This window comes from Triplophysa dalaica, chromosome 16 (assembly GCF_015846415.1).
Source record: "Triplophysa dalaica isolate WHDGS20190420 chromosome 16, ASM1584641v1, whole genome shotgun sequence".
NCBI lineage: Eukaryota > Metazoa > Chordata > Actinopteri > Cypriniformes > Nemacheilidae > Triplophysa > Triplophysa dalaica.
The window spans coordinates 22324377-22340884 of NC_079557.1; the positions used below are offsets into that span (position 1 = coordinate 22324377).

Below are 16508 nucleotides of genomic sequence, written 5' to 3' on the forward strand. Positions count from 1 at the left end.
TCTTCCTTTAGTCCCTGCTGCCCTTGAGGAACTCCGTGGTGCTCGCATCTTCACCAAGCTGGATCTGCGGAGTGCCTACAACCTCGTTCGAATCCGGGAGGGGGACGAATGGAAAACTGAGTTCATCACTCCTTCGGGACACTACGAATACCTGGTGATGCCTTACGGACTGTCCAATGCTCCAGCTGTCTTCCAGGGTTTCATGAACGAAATATTCCGAGAGTATCTCCATAACTTCGTGATCGTCTACATAGATGATATCCTCATTTACTCCCGGGACTTGGCTGAACATCGCCACCATGTCATAAAGGTCCTCCAACAGCTCAGGAAACATCAGCTGTATCTGAAACTTGAGAAGTGCGAGTTCCATCGCCCCACGGTCCAGTCTACATCGTCAGCGCGGAGGGCATTAATATGGACCAGGGAAAGATCCAAGCCATCAAGAACTGGCCACTTCCTCAAACAGTAAAGGAACTTCAACGTTTCCTGGGGTTTTCAAATTTCTATCGAAGGTTCATTAAGAGCTTCAGTTTCATGTCCTCTCCTCTCACCTCCCTACTCCGCCGTAAACCGAAATCATTATCCTGGAACCCCGAAGCTCGAGATGCTTTCGAAGAGTTAAAGAGAGCCTTCATCACTGCTCCTGTGCTCGCCCATCCAAACCCAGATCTCCCCTTTGTGGTGGAAGTGGACGCCTCCACTACCGGCGCGGGAGCGGTGTTATCTCAACGTCACGGAGATCCTCTTCAACTCCATCCTTGTGCCTTCTTCTCCAAGAAGTTGTCCCCGGCGGAGCAGAATTATGACATCGGCAATCGGGAGCTGCTAGCAATAAAGTTAGCACTGGAAGAGTGGAGGCATTGGCTGGAGGGAGCTAATCACCCTTTCTCTGTCATCACTGACCATAAGAACCTGGAATACCTCCGCACCGCAAAGAGACTGAACCCACGTCAAGCCCGCTGGTCTCTCTTCTTCACCCGTTTTCACTTCACCATCACCTACAGACCCGGAGATAAAAACGTAAAAGCAGATTCCCTTTCCAGAATTCATGCTCCAGAGGAATTCCCTACACCAGAACCCATCCTTCCTCCAGCCATACTTGTCAGCCCTATCCAATGGGATCTGGATGACCAAATACGGACCGCCACAGTTGCTGAACCTGCTCCACCAGGGGGACCAGAGGGTAAGGTCTACGTTCCAACCAACCTACGCAAGGACCTTCTGGGCTCAACGCACTCTTCCCCGGGCTCAGGACACCCAGGCAACCAGCGTACCCTCTTGCTCCTCCAGGCTCGTTACTGGTGGCCTAATATGGTCCGGGATGTCTCACAATTTGTAGAAGGATGCTCAGTTTGCGCCATCTCCCGCACGCCACGTCAACTACCTGCTGGAAAACTGGTACCCCTTCCTATTCCACGTAGACCCTGGTCACACGTCGGGGTTGACTTCGTCACAGATTTACCCAAATCAGATGGTTTCACCTGTATACTCGTAACGGTGGACCGTTTCTCCAAGGCCTGCCGGCTCATTCCCCTGCGGGGTCTACCTACCACTCTAGAAACCGCAGAGGCCCTTTTCCACAACGTATTCCGCAACTTTGGGATCCCAGAGGAAATCGTCTCTGACCGTGGACCACAGTTCACCTCACGTGTGTGGAAGGCCTCTTCAAATTCCTCCAAGTGGCAGTCAAACTCTCTTCGGTTATCACCCTCAAACCAACGGCCAGACAGAGCGGAAGATACAGGAGATAGGGAGATATCTTAGGACCTACTGTCATGACAACCAAACCAGCTGGAACCGTTTCCTTCCGTGGGCCGAGTACGCACAGAACTCCCTAAAACAAAACACCACGGGTCTCACCCCGTTCCAGTGTGTACTCGGTTACCAACCCCCGTTGTTTCCCTGGACTGAGGAACCATCGGAAGTCCCATCTATTGACCACTGGTTTCGAACGAGTGAGAGGGTGTGGGACTCGGCCCATATCCACCTGCAGCATGCTGTACGGAAACACAAGCAATTTGCTGATGCCCGACGATCACCTACCCCGTTCTATCGTCCAGGGGATCGAGTTTGGCTTTCCACTCGGGATCTGCGTCTCCGTCAATCCTGCCGTAAGCTGAGTCCCCGCTACATAGGTCCTTTCCCAATTGAGAAGCAGATCAATGACGTCACCTACCGGCTCCAACTCCCCCCGAGGTACCGCATTCACCCTTCGTTTCATGTTTCACTCCTAAAACCCGTGCATCCATCCTCCACAGAACCAGAGGAACTATCCATAACTCCGCCTCCAGAAGCAATTGAAGAAACCCTAGTATACCGGGTGGAGGCAATCCTGGATTCCAGGCGACAGGGTGGCCGACTCGAGTACCTGATAGACTGGGAAGGTTATGGACCCGAAGAAAGATCCTGGGTTCAGCAAGATGACATCCTCGACCCTGCTCTACTGACGGATTTTCACAGAGCTCATCCAGATCTTCCTGCACCCAGAGGCCGAGGCCGCCCCCGTCTGCGGGCGTCAGGAGCCGCCCCTGGAGGAGGGGGAGGTAATGTCAGAGAGTTAACACAGACACCACCAGCTTCACCCACTGCAATCAACAGATCTCACTCACCTGAGTACTGATCACTCACCTGCCACCAATCATCAACCCCACACTATAAAGTTACACTTCCCTGGTTCACTCACTGTCTGGTCTCAAACCTTCCATGAGAAATTACCCTACAGCATTACTCTCCTGAGGATTCTTCTAGGACTTTGGATTCTTCTAGGACTTTGGATTCTACTCTACGTTTGTGTGTGCACCTTCAACTCCTGGCTCTCTTGTTTCCCGTCTGCTCCAGTGGATTAACATTCTACTCAGAAACCAGATAAGATTCATAGACTCACTTAGCTCAAGCTCCTCATCTCCACTGTTTGTGCCTTAACCTGATTCTATCTTGTATCTCAATAAAATCCCTTGCAATAGCACTGACCTCTGTGTCCCGTGTCTGTCTGCTGACAATAGTCTTTAAATTCAACTTTAAGTCAGGAGATACATTGTTGACATTACTGTAAAAAATACACTTCCAATAAACTGAGTGTTGGCAAACCCGATTGTAATTTTTATGTTGGTGGCAGCTGCTGAATGTAACTGATAAAGTAATGTGTAATCTAATTTAGTTACTTTTACAATCCAGTAATCTGTACAGTAACTAAATTACTTTTTAGAGGTATAATCAGTAATCAGATTACTTTTTCAAAGTAACTGGTAACACTGATCTCCACTAATCTTTATGTGTTGGTTTAGACACTGGACTGATGTTGTGTTTGATCAATACACGCTTGTTCAATCACGCTTGAAATCATTCTGCAGACTGACGTTTGTCTTTCTGTTTTGATGAAAGCTGTCTTACTACTCATGTCTTCAGTCACTAAACACATGATATTTTCAGCACAGGTTTGCAGATATAAATTTAAAGTTAAGTCAAAGTCTGCTTTATTGTCAATTCTGCCACATGTACAGCCAAACATATAGAGGATTGAAATTGCGTTACTCTCAGACCCGTGGTGCATACAAATAACACTAACACTGAATAAAAACGTGTATATAAAAAAATACAGATAAATTCAGATTTTCCATATATGTCTAATACAACTATTACAAATAATAGGATATGTAATGGAAGATAGAGTGAAATATACAACAGTGCAGTGGAAAGAGCTTCTGTTAAGGGTCTTGGAAACACAAAAAATAATTTAAACCTTTTTCCCTACAATATTTCCCATGTGTTTTAATCCAGAAATGTAATCATTTATGATCAATCTGCACTGCTGTAAGCAATGTTAGATCCAATTTTTACAAACTATAATTACTTAATAAATGTAAACATATAGTAGTCCTGAGAGAAATAAAAGAAAAATACAGTTGTGTTCAAAATTATTCAACCCCCAATGCTGTAAATGGTTTTAGGGAATTTAGTGTACATTTGTAATTGTATTCAGAATGAAATCCTACAAGACTTCTTAAAGAACCATATGCAACTAAAATGACATCAATTAGTTTTGTAATACAGTAGTAAATGTTTCTTTTGTGAATTCTTCATTGACATAATTATTCAACCCCTTAAAGACTACCACTCTGAAGAACAGAGGTTCAATGAAGTGTTTTCAATCAGGTATTGAAAACACCTGTGGATATCAGGGAGCAGCAATAAAGCCTAATAAGCACCAAGCTTTAAAATGACTGTGATACTCAGCTCCTTCTAGACATTTACTGGTGTGGTTACAAACATGGTGAGGTCAAGAGAATGGTCCAGGAAGACAAGAGAACAGGTGATTACTCTTCACAGGAAGGGCAATGGCTATAAGAAGATTGCAAAGATGTTAAACATACCAAGAGACACCATAGGAAGCATCATTCGCAAATTCAAGGCAAAGGGCACTGTTGAAACGCTACCTGGTCGTGGCAGAAAGAAGATGCTGACTTCGACTGCTGTGCGCTACCTGAAGCGTAGAGTGGAGAAAAGTCCCCGTGTGACTGCTGAGGAACTGAGAAAAGATTTGTCAGATGTGGGTACTGAAGTTTCTGCTCAGACTATACGGCGCACCCTGCGTAATGAAGGCCTCCATGCCAGAACTCCCAGGCGCACCCCCTTGCTGTCCCCAAAGAATAAGAAGAGTCGACTGCAGTATGCCAAAAGTCATGTGGACAAACCACAGAAGTTTTGGGATAGTGTTCTGTGGACTGATGAAACAAAATTAGAACTGTTTGGGCCCATGGATCAACGCTATGTTTGGAGGAGGAAGAACAAGGCCTATGAAGAAAAGAACACCTTGCCTACTGTGAAGCATGGCGGGGGGGGTCAATCATGCTTTGGGGCTGTTTTGCTTCTGCAGGTACTGGGAAGCTTCAGCGTGTGCAAGGTACCATGAATTCTCTTCAGTACCAGGAGATATTGGATGACAATGTGTTGGAGTCCGTCACAAACCTGAAGCTTGGAAGACGTTGGACCTTTCAACAGGACAATGATCCCAAGCATACCTCCAAGTCCACTAGAGCATGGTTGCAGATTAAAGGCTGGAACATTTTGAAGTGGCCATCGCAGTCACCAGACTTAAATCCGATTGAGAACCTCTGGTGGGACTTAAAGAAAGCAGTTGCAGTGCGCAAGCCTAAGAATGTGACTGAACTGGAGGCTTTTGCCCATGATGAATGGGCGAAGATACCCGTAGATCGCTGCAAGACACTTGTGTTAAGCTATGCTTCACGTTTAAAAGCTGTTATAACTGTAAAAGGATGTTGTACTAAGTACTAAGATTGAATGTCACTTGGGGGTTGAATAAAACTGATAATGATGTGAGCTCAGAAAAGACATTTGTGGTTATTTCATTATAAATGTTATGTCATTTGTCTGACCTACACGTGCCTCTTTGATTTAATTGTATGCAGGATGACTGAATGATCATAATCAATGTCAAACCGACCAAAACAATCAATTTCAGTGGGGGTTGAATAATTTTGAACACAACTGTAGATGTGGTGTATGATGTGAGACAGGTCTGCTTGTGTGGAGAAATAAAGCATTCAGCATGAATGTAGGGTTATGACAAAAATCACAATTGTAGATAATTCACCTCGACATTGGAATTGCCATTATTACTGTTGATGAATAGATTTGAAATGGAAGATTTGAAATGTATTATAACGGTCACGGTAGATCCGGATTAAATCAAAAACCCATGATGGGGCAAAACAAAACAAAACAGGAACTCAAAACAAACACTTTCCACGAGGGCCAAAACAAAAGCCAAAAATAACACGAATGGTAAATCCACAAACACGGCAGAGTAAGGCAAGACGGAAACAAGATAATTAGCACAGGGACTAAACACAAATATTGTATGACGAACTGGCACGGGACAGAGGGTGCTTCTCAATTATTATTTACACATCCTCGCTTCCTTTCCTCATGTCTCAGCTCCATCCCATCAGGATCCGGAAGCAAGGAAAAGACGCGAGGACAGAGGAATTAAATGAAGTGAAATGGCTCATCCTTGCTCTCTTTAGCAGCACCTCAAAGCGGCATCAGTTAATGATGACTGCACACATTGCACATTGAAAATGTAAAAAATAGAGTTAAATACATACTAAATCACCATCATAATCCACACTACATTAAAATAAAGTTTAAATCATGCTTCAAAGTGCTCAGAAATGTATATAAGGTATGTCAAATATAGGTCATAAATAAATATGAAATAAATTAAAATATAATAACTATATTAATATGATCTACATTATACTGTGTGAAATAGGTCTACGTTTACAATATTTGAATATGATCTAAAGATGTGACGATGTGCAGGTTGGTGAGAATTACGTGCTTCACGTTTAGTTGATAAAACCCTTCCGCAAAGGAAACCCTTGTGTATCCTCGCTCATGACTCCTCAGAAAGCTTCCTCTCTCTCCTCAATCCTCGCTTCCACCTGGTGCACTAAGACAATTGTGACGTCCTTAAAGATGGCTGAGCTCCATCAGTTTCCGGGTCATAGGATGGAGGACGGAGGAAACGAGGATGCAGTTTGAGAAGCTCCCAAAGAGCACTAGGACTTTAAAAGGGGAACACTAACAAGGGAAGTTAATAATGGGCAGGTGAGGGGGATCAAACACTAATGGGATGATGACGGGGAAACAAGGGGGCGGGGCCAAGGCTTGTGACAGAAGAACATGTTGTGCAGAGACACAACAAAGCCACGTGTTTCAACACATAACACAACAATCACAAAACACATGTTACTGTCACGACACTGTCCACACAACTAGAAACACCTGACAAGAAGGACAGGATCATGACAATGACGTTCTGTGACGCAGCTGCATGCCATAGTCTTTCTATAAACATCCAAAACTAATGAATATAATGTAAAAATAACAGTAAATTTTGGGAGTTATGCTGTCAATTAAAATCCAAAACAATATCTAAAGGAAACGTCAATGTCGCCATTCTCTGACTCGCCATTGTACCCGATGCCCAAACACTGCACTGAAATGAGCACAAGTGGAAAGCTGTAAGTGTAACTGTGGCTTTTGACGATGATGTAAATGTTTCACCAGTAATTATAATCCTGATTAGTTTTTCCATCACTTGTGCAGCCCTATCTGAATGTACAGGAATGTATATGTGTGGTTTGTGAAGTGAGTAAATGTTGTAATCCATCCAGATGTTACAGTCTTCCAGCTGTGCTTTAGTCATCTCTTTACACATCTGATGGACTCTTCAGAGCTGATAACCATGTGACCAAACTAGAACACTCTGTCAGTGTCATGTCTGCTCTTTATTTTCTTCTACATCAGCAGTGTAGACTCAATGGAGAGTAGAGTCAGAGACTTAATTCCTCGCCGAAGCCGAATAAAAATGAAACATTTGGCCGAATACCGAACATGGCTTTGTGCATCGCTTCTATTTATTTCAATTCAATTTTATTTATTTAGCACTTTTCACAATGTGCATTGTTCCCAAGCCACTTTACAGGAGAACATAAGAAAAACACTATAAAGGTAAAACACAGCACAGTGCATGGTGTTTATAGAACAAGCAAGATCATTCTAATGAATAATATCTATATTGTCTCCCAGTGGTTTATTTTGCATATTCTGCATTAAGTGACTGCTTGGCTGACAAGATGTGCCTTTAATCTAGACTAAAATATGGAGTTTGTCTCTTGAATAGTGTCAGGAAGTCATTAAAATAACTTTACAATCAAGACGATACTTAATGAGTAACCAGTGAAGCGATGATAAAACTGGGGTTACGTGATCGTATTTTCTTGACCTAGTAAGAACTCATGCAGCTGCATTCTGAACTAACAGTAGTTTGTTTATTGATGATACAGGACAACCACTAAGTAGAGCATTACAATAGTCAAGCGTGAGGTCACAAATGCATGAATAAGCTTTTCTGCGTCAGCAACACATAAAATATTTCATAATTTGGCAACATTTCTAAGGCGGAAGAAGGCTGTTTTTGTGATATTTGAGATGTGGTTTTTAAATGACAGGTTGCCGTGTGATATAACGCCTAGGTTTAAAAGAAGGAAAATAAAATTCATCCAATGTTTTATATCTTCGATGCACTCTGCCAGTTTGGATAGTTTGAAGGAATCATCTGGTCTTGATGAGATATATAGCTGACTATCATCTGCAGAACAGTGGAAGCTAATTCCATGTTTTCTAATAAGGTTGCCATGGGGCAGCATGTATATGGAGAAAAGCAAGGGTCCTAAAACTGATCTCTGAGGTAATCCATAATTTACTCTTGGATGATTCCCCATTTAAATGGACAAACTGATATCTGTCTGATAAGTAAGATTCAATTTAATTAGCCATTTTTATTATAACACAATATAACTTAAAATATAATTGAGTCAACAAGTAGGTGAGCACTCTCCCTTCTTAAATAGTCTATTTTAGACCTATTCCTGACTGCTGTAAGAATGTACTGTACTCTGTACGCCACAACAAAACCCTTTATTACCAAGTTTTGTTCAACATTATAAGCTCAAAATAATACTATTATAGGCTGCGCTGCAAAATGATTTAAAGGAAAAAAAAACATCCATGCAAGCAATTCTGACTGACAGTTCAGGTCTCTCCTCCAAACTCCGCCCACAAAAGCTGTTACTGTTCTCTCAGATTATACACTTGTGACCGGGATGTTTGGAACAACTGGTTCCTCTTCAATTGTACTGACAGGTACACCACCTTACTTGTGTATACATTTGGGCGGTCTTACTCAAATCAGACCACCAACTGATGTAAATTTGTGGGGGTGTGGTTACACCAGGTGTTTCAGGCAGGTCTGGGTGAGCATTCGCTTTTACAAAGAATGACTCTTCTGTTCCCACCCTTTAATTTCTGCTATTTTACACGTCTTATACATGCATGAGCAACTTTTAACACACCAAAGACACAGAAAAACACGTGTTCATTACATATGACCTCTTTAAAATGCTCCACACACATACTGCTGACATGTTTGCAGCATTCTTAAAATAATGTATAACGTCTTAGAACGCGACTCAACCAATCAGAATCAAGAACCAGAACTGAGCGTTTTATAAGTCACTTTGTGAATAAATACTATACTGGCTGTGGATCAGATCTCCGCTTTTAAGTTTTATTCACATTCACTCATGGTGGTGGTCATTGATGAAGCCATAGTAAGATGAGCGTGTTTGAATTCTTTTATTTGACATCATTCATTATTTCTTTCTCATCACATGAGACTGGAGAAATGATGTCTATTGCTGTGGTGCTGTAGATTCACTGTGACAGAAGAAATCACTCAAGTGTTCCTGGAACGATGAAAAAACCTGTTTCTAAATAAAAATATATCCTAACCCTATACAGAAGAACCTGTAAGTACATGACGACTGTGTCCTGTGAGGCAATTAAAAGGCCTGTGGAGTCTGCGCTTCGTCTCCTCGCTGGGTTTATTATGGGCTGCAAGGACGACGTATGAGACGATCAATATCGTCTGTGTTTGATGGAGCTGATTGGAGACAGCTAATGCAAGTTCTTCTCTCTTTTACCTCCATGAAGTTACGTCAGGTGTTTTTTGAAAGATCACAGTAGTGTTGTCGCAATACCAAATTTCGGAGTATAAATTTTGATACAATAACTAAGAAATGTATTTCGATACAAATACTGAATCGATACCATGCAAAACCAACATACAGGAAATGATTAAAAAAATAGATGATGAAACAAAAATGACATAAATTCTGTTATTTAGTTTTAAGTTTTATAAACTCATGCCTTGCTTTTTGAGCATTTCCTCCCCCTTATTTAAAAAGACCACCTCACCACACAGACCTTCATATGAGTGTCAGGTCTATCAGTCCTAAACATTTACCTGTCTCAGTGTCTGCTGGGGTGAAGCGAGAAAATAAATAGTTTAAACCTAAAATAATCGACATAAATACTAGCTAAGACCTTAAAACATGGTTCAATTCATTCACTTCAATACATACAAATAATTCATTAAAAACATCACACATAATGCATTCTGACATAAACTAACAATAAATGTCTTTTTACAGTATCTATTCACTTGTGTTAATGTTGCTCAATACAAAAACAGCTGTTTATTTAAATTAGTTTATTGAGAAATTTTAACAAACACAACTGTTAATATTTTAAATGGATTGAAATATTTATGAAGTATTTCCCATTGTTAGTTCATGTCATCTACAGTAACTCATGCTAGGAAATGGAACATTGTTGTAAAGTGTTATCAAAGCTAGTAATCTGCTTGTTTGTCACGATCCCGTTCTTGTCTCTGTATGTTCTGACTTGGGAGGTGTTTGTTTTGTTTTGTCGAGCACGTGCTATCCTCTTCTAGCGGGTAGTACGCACTCGGTGTCTATGTCATTTACCACGCCCTCGTGTTTACCCCGTCAGGGCTTTCCCCACACCGGTGACTTGTTTGTTATTATCACTCGCACCTGCATTCCATTACCACCCCTTAGTAATTCCCTTTTAAATACCCTCTGTTTTCCCTTGTTCCTTGTCTGACCGTTGCGTGTTTTGCCTGCTCAGACTGCCTACGCTCTAGCGTGTTCTAGACGTCATTTAGCCTTAGCTTACCCTTTGTCTTTGCCTTAGCCTAGCTTTAGCCTTAGCCTTGCTATTCATCCTATCATTAGCTTGTGAGATCGCTGTTTCACCTCTCTGTGTTTTTCCGCCACCCTGCCTTGCAAACTCTCCCACTACATCTACAAAGATCCCGTTGGCGTTCCGGACTGCGATCTCCCTCCTCACAAGACTCCACCACTGCTCCTGGATTCCACCATCAATTGGGCTCTACGGATTCTCTCGCCCAGCGAGTTCCGGGTCGAGTTTTCTCCCCGGACCCAGATCTCCACGGATTCTCCCGTCTGGCGGACTCAGCGTCGAACTATCTCCCCGGACGATATTCTCTTTTGATTCTTCCCCGTGGCCCGCAGGGGGTCGTCTGTGGTGTGCTTGTTACCAGACTGTGGTGGATTTATTGGCCTGAATAAAAGCCCTGTTTTTTGCCCCGCACTTGAGTCTTTCCTTGTCTGCCATGACATTGTTTGCCCGTCACAAAATCAATCATGAATAATCATACAGTACTTCAGTCTATTGTTAGATACATCCATTGACTGTCTGTTGCTTTCACAATTCTTTAATCAGGTTTGTCGTCATGTCTGTCTGTGAAATGCTTTGCCAAGCTGATCATGTTGGTTCATTAGGTCTGCGCGCACACACACACACACACACACACACACATTGCATTTCAGGAAAGCTCTTAAATACGAGCATCATTAAAGTACTGGTACCAGATAAAGCAGAAATAGTGAGGTATAAACAGATGGGTATGGCTGTACTTTTCTAGTACCAGTCTATCACGCAACACTAGATCACTCGCTCACTTTGTCTTGTTGTGAGAGCAGAAACATATTAAAGAGAATTCTAGAGACTCATCTTGAAATGACTTCATCATCATTTAGTTTAGATGAGGATTTTTTTCTTTTAGTTTGCCGTCTATGGAAGTCCTGTGAGTCTATGATTGGTTGTCAGATTGTTAGGGTTGTGAGGAATGAGACCTCATGGTGACGTAACGCTGTGAAAGCGTCCTCCTCACTGTTGGTGTTGTGGGAGTTAAGCTGAAGATGCTGGGACAGCACTTTTACAGAGTGTGTAGGTTGAGATATTCCTCAGCACATACAGTATATGATGGGTTTGTCCTGCAGTGCCTTGTTAGTCTACATAGGTATTCCTTGATAATGACTCATTTACATTGCTACTCGTTAGAGATCATCGGTGTGCTGTTGGTACTCCTATTGGCTGTTTCAGATGATCACATGAGCACATGGAAAGTCATTGGTGTTTACAGAAATGTTGCTTCAAATCAAACTCTGATTGAAATAAATGACTTCTGGTTGCTTTGTCTTTATATAATAAACTCTCATCTGAGTCACTGAATGACGGCTCTCCTGCAATGACATTCTGTGTTCCAGAGTGACCAATGACCATCTGCACAGTGAAGTCCATAAAGAAATGATTTTCTGTGGAATAAACTTGCCTGCCCTGAGCAAAGCCCAGACCTGAACCCACTGAACACATTTGGGATGTACTGGAAGCCATCAGTCAACATTATCCACTGATTTCACTCACACTTTTCTGTCTGAGTGAAAGCTTCAGGCCTTGTCCATATGTACACCGGTATTTTTATTAATGGAGTTTTTCCTTCTTCATTTGGAAACACCCGGGGTCCACAAAAAAATATGCTATAAACGCAGTCACAAGCTTGCCAAACCAACACTTGACAATATAACCCAACCATAAAGCCATGTTGGCCAATCAAAAGCCTGTAATCTGACAAAGGAGATAGTGGGACGCATTCCAACGTCACACTCCAAATCTCCATCTACACGTCAATACTGGAACCGGAGTTTCAAAAAATCTCCACCCTGGCTAGAGTAAAAAAAAAAAAGTTTTTAGTGACGAGTACTGCGTTAGCGTGTCGACGAACGGCCGAACCGCATAGAAAAAACTACCTTTGTTCGTGTGGCAAGGGCCTCAGTGTTCAGTAACCTTCAGTGCTCGACCAACATCTAACATGTGTGGTTCAACAAACTGCAGGAGTGATGCTAGTGTTCATCAGAATACATTGATCAGAGGTTGACAGCAGGAATGATAATTACACATCAATGGACAATAACCTTCATTCTAAGCTTTGTCTGTCCTCCTGCCTGTCTGTTTCTTCTGTGTTTTACCCAAGGACTCAATCTCCCATGATCCTCCACGCTCCCTCACCTGCAAGTCATCACCCTCGTCCACAGGACTGGTGTTATACTCACTCTGTTTGCCTCATTGTGGTCTGATCTGGTTTATGTATAACATCAAGATTATAGTGAGTAATTCTGTATAGGACTACCCATGTTTATATCTTTGTCCGAATATATCAAAATACCTCTTACATCTTGTTTGTGGTCTATGGCACGCGTGAAGGTTGTATTGTTCATCTCTGATCTAGACCACTTCATTTCTCTGTATAGTTGTGGTATGAACTCTCCTCTTCTCATAAAGTCTGGAGCTGGTGTGAAATAATGTATATTTGTTTTGACATTTTACAAAACAAACTGTAAAAGTAAGTATGTGATATGATGAGGTCAGTTGGATTTGTATGTCGGAATAAATGTCAATTGACCCCCAGTCAGCAAGCTAGAGACCGGACCCTCTGTAGATGTCTTCAGTTAAACAGCAGCACTGCACACTCTGGATAGTGCTCGCATGGAGAGGTCATGGGGATAAATGGCAGAACATTTTTATTTCATTGACTTTGACCCTTGTGTTAGAGATCAGCATTTTTGATCATATTTCATTTTGAGTACTGGACGAGTTTGAAAAACAAGTACTCAATTACTTGGGGGCAGGACATTAGAGGGGGCGGGGCATGTCCCTCATGGTGACAATGAAAAGATTTGAATTATAACACTGATACGAAAATGTATGTTGATGAAACTATGACAAGATTGATTAAATAATTAAAAAAAAAATTCACTGTCAATGTTTTCAAACATCTAAAAGAAATATCAGCGTGAGGTGACACATCATCTCTGCCCTGTCACGTTTCTGTGTGTCAGTGTCCGTGTCTGACTGTGAAGTTTCTTAAGACTTGTACACATCGGCCAGCGATGTGTATTTTTTATTAACAAACGTTCTTTTGCAGTCATGTCTCTGTCATCTGTCAATCATTGAGCTGTTTTACTGTCACACGCAGTCTCTCTGGTGCTGCTGTTTGCAGAAAACGCATCTGCTCGAGTTATGAAGAACATGGGCATTAAATAACTTAAAGATTTACAGAGATGAAATGAAAATATATATCTATCCACTGGGACATTGTTTTTACGTGTCAATACTTTTTTCAATAATTTTCATGTTCATTTCTGCACTTTGCGAAGTTTCTTCACTCGTTCCATTTGGTCATTTGACTGTCAAAGAGAGATTGGTTGAAATAATAAATAAATATATATATATTGAACTTGTTTAAAATGGTAGACAAAAGCGAAACTAAAACGTTTTAGATAATGACTTTTTGTCATCAAACTTCATATATCATTGGCGCTGCACATTTTGCATTTGACTGTAATTTCATCAAATGTATCAAAGTGTAACCAGGCATCCCTGCACACTTTCAATATGCCCTCCTGTGCTTCTGAGTTGACTCTGGACCGCGACCAATCAAATCTCTGGGTTAGGTTAGGGTTAGGGTTAGCATAACCAATCAGAAAGAAAGACAATAAAAGATGTAAGTATAGACTCAAACAATCATGGTTTTCATCATGGATCGTCGCTGTCGCGTCCTGGAGTACTCGTGGCCATCTCTAGCATGTGGTATGCACATATATGAAGCAGATATGGCGTCCTGACCATGTGTTTTCTTCTACAGGCGAGCTGACATGTTTCTGCTCTTAGTAATTGTCCTTCTACCAGTAATACATGATGTTCAGGCAGAAGTCAAACATAGATGTCATTTCCAGTGTTGGGTTTGTCACTGCTTGTCACATCATACATTGTCAGTCTGAGGGATATTGTTGAGAGCTCTGGATGTTATTCCCTCTGTTGAAAGCGATGGCGGCAGGAATTCTGCTGTAGGTTATATGTGGTGCCTTCTGTCCCAAAGCACACTGGCTTTACTATCATGATTCACACTGCTGGACCCTCACATTCTCCAGTGATGGTGAAGACCACCAGCAACACATGAGGCCAAACTGAGTATTCAAGAAACGCTCATGAATATCGATCGACCATTTATGGCATTTAAAACCAGTTTAACCTGCTTGTTAATCATGTGACTTCTGCTAACTAAATTCTGATTAGTTAAATGTATAGTTGCTTCCATTTAACAATCACACCGTTGTAACTTGACATGCCACGATACTGAACTGTATTTCTTTCAATCACCGATCTTCAGAAGATATTGTGAGGTGTTAACAGAGTTAAGGACCTGTCAAAATTCCAGTTGATTTCTCCAGACTGTTTCCTGACCACTCTCAGCCTGTCACATGCTCTTCTTTCTAATACGACAATGTCCATCACACCCCACATACAGTAAAACATGATAAACCAGATCATGTTTTAGCCCCTGTTGAATGAAACATGGGTCTGAAATATCTACTGGGAAAAACAAGGTTGGTGCTGGAAGAGGTGAGAACATAAGGGTTTTTGTTTGTACAGAAATACACGATATAGAGTATATATAAATGCATCATTATTTAATGCATACTGTATGACAAAGCCTAGAAGATAAAGAATACTCTATATTCTCTCTACGACTGCTCATATTATGATAACACGACTATGATATCCATTTACATTAGCTCAGTGGTTCTCAACTCTGGCCCCCGGGATCCATTTTCCTGCAGAGTTTTGCCCCAACTCTGATAAATGACCTGTTGAGGCTAATCAGTGACTTCAGGAACAGATGCGCTCAACTTAATGCGGGGTTGCACAGATTGTTTGGCATATCGCATTAAAGTACCGCAAGATCGATTCAAATGCGCACGGCGCAATCTGCACTTGTATCGCTCACGCGGTACTTCAATGTCATAAGCTGATAGATTTGCGCAGCGTCGCATTAAATTGAACACATCTATTCCTAAAGACGCAGATTAACTTGTTCAGGTGTTTTATATCAGAGTTGGGGCTAAACTCCCCAACTCCTAAAGTTTTGTGTTCCGTTGCACCACTTATATTTTGATTTGGATGTTTATAGCATCCTAGCATCATATCCCTTCACAGAAAACACTTCAAAGCATACTTTACTGTAAAATCTTATCATCAACAATAATAAACACAATTACAATATTAAGTCGAATAATCGAAAGTTATGATCTTTGTCATAAGTTTGTGTACAGTATATACAGCTACAGTACATGAGAGCGTGACGTATGTCCCCGGTGACGGCAGTGGTTGTTACACTAGATGTGTGTTGAGGCGTTAGCTGGTCACACCTTTACAGGGAACTCAACAACATCAAAGATGAAGCGGAGGTGTCTGGTCAGAGCAGTAGCGTGATGGGGCACTAGAAATAAATAAACCTGTTTTTCTAAAGAAGACATGAGTGTTGTTCTGAGTGGATTTGAGTGTTACGACCCTGAGGTCTATGGCCCCTAGATACAATCTGACTAACAGATGTGAGATGTGGAACAAACTGAGATTTAATACTCAAGGTTAGGATCTTGCTCAAGCACATATTGAGGATTGTGTTAGTCAGTTCCTTTCATAATCATGTCTGAAGTGATGAATGTAAATGATCGTGGATTTACAGGCCGTCGTTTGTCAGCTCAGTTGTAAATTTGGCTTCTAATAAGCTTCTCGTGGCCAGGAATGCTAAACGTATTTATTGTGAGTCATATGACAAGCCTTCACCAATTGGCCGCGTTAAACATCGGTATTAAATCTCTGGATTCTAAAGGTTAACCCAAACAATGTATTAT

The 16508-nt window shown here is 41.7% G+C and overlaps 1 protein-coding gene across 3 annotated transcripts in view; it reads left to right on the forward strand.

Annotated features, from left to right (window-relative positions):
• nlgn3a (neuroligin 3a) overlaps positions 1–16508 on the forward strand; it is a 174765-nt gene that overhangs the window by 30915 nt on the left and 127342 nt on the right. The window lies entirely within an intron of this gene.